Source organism: Panthera leo, chromosome F2 (assembly GCF_018350215.1).
Source record: "Panthera leo isolate Ple1 chromosome F2, P.leo_Ple1_pat1.1, whole genome shotgun sequence".
NCBI classification, from domain to species: Eukaryota; Metazoa; Chordata; class Mammalia; order Carnivora; family Felidae; genus Panthera; species Panthera leo.
The window spans coordinates 21,313,084-21,319,606 of NC_056695.1; the positions used below are offsets into that span (position 1 = coordinate 21,313,084).

General features: G+C 43.9%; 1 long non-coding RNA gene across 1 annotated transcript; it reads right to left on the reverse strand.

Annotated features, from left to right (window-relative positions):
• Positions 1-247: 247 nt before the first annotated feature.
• On the reverse strand, positions 248-3,279 carry LOC122211120. The gene is made up of 3 exons (XR_006198507.1): positions 3,190-3,279; positions 1,337-1,809; positions 248-364 (listed from the first exon to the last, which is right to left on the reverse strand). It is a non-coding gene; the product is annotated as an uncharacterized LOC122211120 (long non-coding RNA).
• Positions 3,280-6,523: the final 3,244 nt, after the last annotated feature.

Below are 6,523 nucleotides of genomic sequence, written 5' to 3' on the forward strand. Positions count from 1 at the left end.
GCCCCTGGATGACAGAGGAAGCTGATTAATATTGCCCTTTGGGTTAGTAGCCAGAATCTGGAGAGTTAACCCAGCGTGGCAGAGGATAGGCTGAGTTTCATGCTTTGACCCAGCAATTGCACCCCTAATTGGGCACACAGTTGTACTTTCATGGCATTTAAACACTTTAAAGAACCCGTACTCAAGACAGAAGGCCACTGTGTGTTTTCCTGAGGGTATAGTCAGGGAGTAAAGAATGCAGGGGCTCTTTAAGCATAATTAGGCATTTAATTGCACATATAGACTTCACCGATGGTTTTGCACATGCGTGTGATTGTGATTCACTTGAAAGCACTCCATTGATGATCTTCTGTATTCCATTTTTCTGCAAAGCAAATTAGGAAGGAAAATATTCAAAACATTTAATTCTTAAGTTCTATTTCTTTCATTTCATTTTAGTTCTAACTTCCCTTCAAGTTTCTAGACTAGAGTTAAAACAACCACTACCACAGGGGATTCCACATCTGACTCTTATAAAGCACATAAAACAGAATGTACATAACTGTGGGTAGTTAGCAATTAGAGCATAAGTATAGTACAAATGTGGTGTCTCTCATCTACCAATATTCCCCTTCTTCCTCTCTCCCCAAATTTTCAGATTGAGAAATCAAGGCATTGGAGTTAATGTCTTTTGCCGAAGTCACTGAGTAGCTGAGACCAGTTAAGGATATAAGTTGCCCTTGGCGTCGTGTTCTTTTCTATCAAGCAAAGAGCCCAGTTTAATTCCATTGTTCTATTGCACATTCAAGAGAATAAGCAATGTATAACCTCTGAGACGTGGTTATACAGAAATATGAACTTGGGTATTTTGGTCCCATTTCTTTTTCACACACATCTCCATGGTGACAGCACCAAAAACTTTCAAACGAAGATGCTTTCTGCCTTCCTATTGTGAGCACTTTGTAAGGATTAATCTTTTTGGAATTTTCCCCTTTTAATCCAAGTCTGTGTTCCATATTTGAAAATTCACACGTTCCATTTACCCAAAGCCGCTTGAGACGTGCTTGCGTCGCTACACCTGCGTCTCTTGCCGCTGCCTCTCCCCACCATTTTTCAGAACGTGGCCATCCTCAGAGCATTCCATGAGGAGTGCTCTTTAACCTGGAATTTGGCTTCATCTGACTTTGGCTTACTGCAGTACTCAGTAACGTGTCACCCAGAGTGGACATGAGTGAATACAGAATCTCGAGAGGTGCTTCGAAAATGCCTGGGCCACCACCCTGGATGTGGGCCTATGTGGCCACTACTGCACGTTCATCCAAGGTGGATTTATATTGGGTAGACAACAAATGCTTACTGGTAATATTAAATGTTGATTTCGAATGCCTCCTCACTAAGAAATACGTAGCCGCTCAGCCAGATACAGCCGAGTTTGTCAAGAAGTCCTTCACAGGAAGTGTGTATGAGAATCGTCAGGGGAGGCTAGGAGGGTTGCTTCAAAATACAGGGATCCAGGCCCTCTGGATCAGAAATGGCAGGCTGGGGCCCAAGCACCAGCGTTCCGTTGTGATTCGTTTTGTGATTCGTTTGACGTTTTCAAAGCGTTCCGTTGCGATTCTGATGCTTTTGCTGTAAGGGATCAGAAGAGCGGGAGAAGAGTCTCTGCTCTGGTCCTTCCTGAAGTACGTTTCCTCTTGCTGTGATGTTATGCTGGGAATCACAAAATCAGAACTGGAAGACATGGATTCAGTTTCGGACTGGACAGTTGGTTAGAAGTTTCGTGAACTCGCGTGGGGTTCTCTGCATGTCTCTCCGCGCCAATGTCCTCACCTGTAAAAAGTGAGATGATGACAGGGGCTGTGGAGATTGAGAGAGGATATTTGCAAGGCCCTTAGCAGTGCGTCTGGGATGTGCCAGCCATGAGTCACGCTCTTCAAATAGACCATTTCTGTCATTGTGCTGATGAATTTATTCCCCACACATCTTACCCATGGCCATTCTGTTGGAGTGGTCAAAGTCTCGTGTCGAGGTCCTTATGTTTTGCAGAGAGGTGCTGTACCTTATTTCTAAAATACAGTGTGAAAGTAATAATAATAAAAAAAGCATAACTTCCCTCGGGTACGCTCTGTGAAGTGCATGCTGCCTGCTTTTACTCTTTGCCCCAGCTCTCTTCTGTCTTACTCTGACCCCAGCTTTGTTTTGTCAGTCTACGCGGGAGTAACTTCCTAATGGGTCTTATCCCAAAATGGATTCTCCTACTGGGAAAAGGCATGGGCCTGTTAAAACTTCCTCTATAAAATCATTCTACCTTCCTCCCGTAGGACGACAGAGGATGACCATTTCATGTCCGTGAACACACTGCTCTGAGAACGTTTGGGTTTTAAGGTTTTATTTCCCAGCTATGTTGTCAGTTTCTCCAGGGCGGCCTTATCCCGTATGGAGCTCTGGGAACAGAGGATGCGTGTGCCAGGCAGCCCTCTGGCACAGGCTTGGCGTGTTTACCTTCTGGTTTAAATTGCCTTTCTTATGTACCGGTATTTATATGTATAACAAATGGGGGCTGGCTAATTATGTGGTTCTCAGTAGGAATCAAGTCTCTGTTGGAACCAGCCCAGTCTCTGCCCACTATTTATAGCCTTCATATGTCCCAAATTTTCCAGTTCTGATTTCAAATATTCTATCCCACTGTCTCCAAAAGTACACTTTATGCTTGTCCGACCACATGTCAATTTATGGTTTGAGAAATATAGTCACAGTATTATAACTGCCACCCTAAACACCACATTTTCTGACTGTGAGATTGGAATCCTGCCTTTGAAAAAATTGGACATACTTAGGAAGTGCAAAAAGATTTTCTTCTTCGAATGTTCTTGGTAGGCAATCAACTGTAGGCTTTACCTAAAAACTACAGATGGGAGATTAAAGCGTGGTGTAATAATAAAGAGCCTGATGACAGTTGCCCTTCTTGAGACAGGACCTTTCACATGGAATGTGACCTACAGATAGTTGAATAGGCAAATGGGTTGAAAGATTACATAGAGACTTTCATATTGCGGGAGACTACAGAACTCTGATCCGGATCTCCTGTGTTTCTTTGCGGTCATAAATGAAGGCAGAAGGTTTTGCTGTAGGAAATGAGCAAGAAGCAGATTTCTAACGCTGTTTGGTCTCTGTCTGGTACTGGGAACCCTGATAGACACTTTATCTTACTTAACCATCAGAAGAACAGGAGCTCATAGGCAGCATAACCTTCCTGTCACAGACGCGAGAACTGAGACTCCGATTGAGGAGCTCGCTCAAGACAGGTGGCAAGCCGTGTAGTTAGAATTAGAACTCAGGCCATTGTGACTCTAATGGCTCTTCCTAAATCAGGGTTTCTCCTATTACTCTTCATTTTGCGCAGAATGATAGGTGAAATTGAATTAAAATCACTTCCCATTAGCTCCAAGCTCTCCATTGTTTAAGAGACATTTATAAATGTTAACTATCATGATAAATGCCCTGCTGCCTTTGTCTCCACTCCATAGCTGGGGCAGATGCGTACGTTTGGGGCCATGCGTAGATGGGAGTAGCTAGAGGCCATGTGGAGAGATGGCCATATGCAGTCTTGTGCCTTGTTCATGAGGACACCCTCCAGTGTTCTGCGTTACTTGACTCAATCTTCAGGTATCTGATTTCCAATATAACCAAGCGCTGGTCAGTGGAACTATATCTCCATGTGTCTGTGAAACCAAGGGAAGCCTTCCTACACGATTGCTCCCTATCCCACATATGTCGACAGGCATCACTAATGGACTGAGTATAACATGGCGGTTGCTGGCTCCAGACAACCCAAAGCCTTTTCAGACATGCCAACCCCTGTTCAGTCTGTGGAAAATGATCTCGATAAAATGGTTATGAATGTAAGAATGTGGAATGCAGCTTCCGTAAGAGGAATGGCTCTAGAAGCTAGAACAGTACCTAATCCAAAGTTGGTGCTCAAGATCGTTAAGTAAATGAGTGCATTAAGGACTTGATGAATCTCATTTAAAATTTATTACAGAGAAGTCCACAGACTATGGTCGGCATTTCATAAACTGGAGGATATGATGCCCAAGGCAGAGAAGGATCTTGATTAATCCCTTGTTGGTAGTAGTCAGAGGTAGTTTTCCGAGGTCCCTGGATGCTGCAGTGAGCTTGCTGTCTCTGAAGCCAAAATATTCCAGCACCTAGCACGGTCCTTACATTCAACATGCAGGTGACGGTGCAGTGGCCGAACCGTGGCTTATCAAAAAAAGATTGTTTTAAAAAATATTGTTTTAAAACTGATGGTTGCCAGAGAGGAGGGAGGTGAGGGGATGTACAAAATGGGTGTGGGAGGAACAGGCTTCCAGTCAAGGAAAGAATAAGTCACGGGGATGAAAGGAACAGCATAGGGAATAGTCAACGGTGTTACAATTGTGCTTGTTGTATGGTCACAGAACTCCAAAATATGGAGTGTTTTTTAGATTTAGTTTTCAGCCCAGATTGGTAATATGTGGTCTTCATATTTACAACCATCACCCAGTTGAGTCTGTTGTGAAGAATTTCCTACCACCTCCTTATGAGGATGCACTGAGGGGGCGTCTTGGGAAAACCCTGGTAGGATTTCATGCTCATGACTTTTCAGGTGCTGAGACAATCTAAATAAAGTAAGTTATCGTTAGATATTGCAGGATAGTCTTGAAGAAACTGGGCTGTGTTGCATTCAGCTGTTATATCTTTTCATTTTAAAACTAAAAGTATACCTGCCTCTGGGGAAGAAAATAGGAAGAATTTGAACATAAGGTCTAATAGAGTGACCTCCAATTAATCAGGTAGACTTGAGAAATTGCACTGTTTATTTTAGAGGAAAAAAAATCAGACGAGGGGCTTCCGCAGTCGTCCTTTGCTGAGCTGTAAGACAGGTTATTTGAGAAGAAGAATCATAAATTCTTGCCTTTCAAATCTGGCTGGAAACCCATAATCAGATTGAGAGCCCTTTCCACCACATGGCCCTGTGCTGGTAAGTCTGGAGCGAGTTGCTCCAAACACAGAGTTGCACAAAACACGGAGTCTCCAGCCTCTACCAGGTACGGCAAAGACCGCAAGAAAACACGGGGAGGCAGCACCCCGTTTTTATTTACTCTGCATTTGGTGTGGCAAGACAGACATTAAAAATCACTTTGCGGGAGTGCAAAGTGAGGAATCGTGGATTAACTCTTATCAGAAGCTAATTAAACTTCACCTTTACCTCCTGGAGAGGGGCCCCCGCCACCAGACGAAGGAGTGATCATTTACCTTGGGCTTGGCTTGACAGCTGCTAGAGGGTAGACACCTTTTGGTTCCACATCCAGTGGTCTCACATAGAGGTGGCCACAGGCTGGAGTCCCCTCCTGCTGGTAAACTACTATTCCATCTGGCACAAAGGTTAGAGGGAAAGAAAGGGGAATGGAGGATGGGCAGGGGGGGGGGGAGGGGTTATGCGTGTGCCAAGCTGCACTGTGCACTGGCTGATGTCCTCCCTTCTAAATGGGCAGGATCAGGACCTCAGCTTTGCATGAATCAGTTCTATCACCGTCCATGCACCACAAACCCAAAGTTTGGGAGTAAGGAAGGTGGATGAGCAAGGAATGAAAAGAGTGAATGTTTAAAGGAACATTTCTAACAAAGCCGATTTGATTCCATAAAAGGGACTAAAAAGTGTTTTAATGATTTTGCTGAATTTCCCGAAAGCTTCATTTCCTATCACCTGTGTATGTATGGGTAGACATACGAATGACAAATTGTCCAAGATTGGTTTTGTTTTTCCAAGTTTAATGTCTCTACTAAATGCGAGATTTATAAATTATGTCCCATGCTTGATGCTTCTGAGCTTGAAACACGGGCTTTTTGAGGAGGAATGTTATGTTAATGATCCGATGGATTCTATTGCCAATTCTTAAACGAGAAATGGGTTTTCTTGTTTTTAAGTAGGCCCCATGCCCAACGTGGGGCTTGAACTCACGACCCTGAGATCCAGAATTACATGTTCTATCTAGTGAGCCAGCCAGGTCCCCGGATTTTCTTTTCCAATCCAGAAATGGTAACTTAATATTTAATATGCCACGTCTGTTTGTAGTATCCAAAAGGAGTTTGGTGGAAAATCACATAAGTTACAGCCTAGCGCAGTGCCTAGAATATAGTTGGTGCTCAATCAATGTTTGTGAAATAAGTGAGTGGATAGCCAGGAGCCTTTAGCATTCATTTAAGGGCTAGACACATCAATACTCCTGACACAGCTATGGAACTCGATCAACCGGTGGCCTGAGGGAACGCTTTACCCTTACAATTTGTTACTGATACAACTCGGGAGGCAGATGCTCATTATAAGACAGAAAATTAATGAGGCCAAGGATCTCTGTTTAATGCCTCCAGGGGCCGGTTATTTTTGTTCCGTTCCACGGCTGCGTCCACAACCCATAACCTTTGCCAGCTGTCACACACTAGGGCATGCTCTTTGTCACACGGGGATCCAGAAAGGAGATTGTGAGGAGATGAGCTCAGA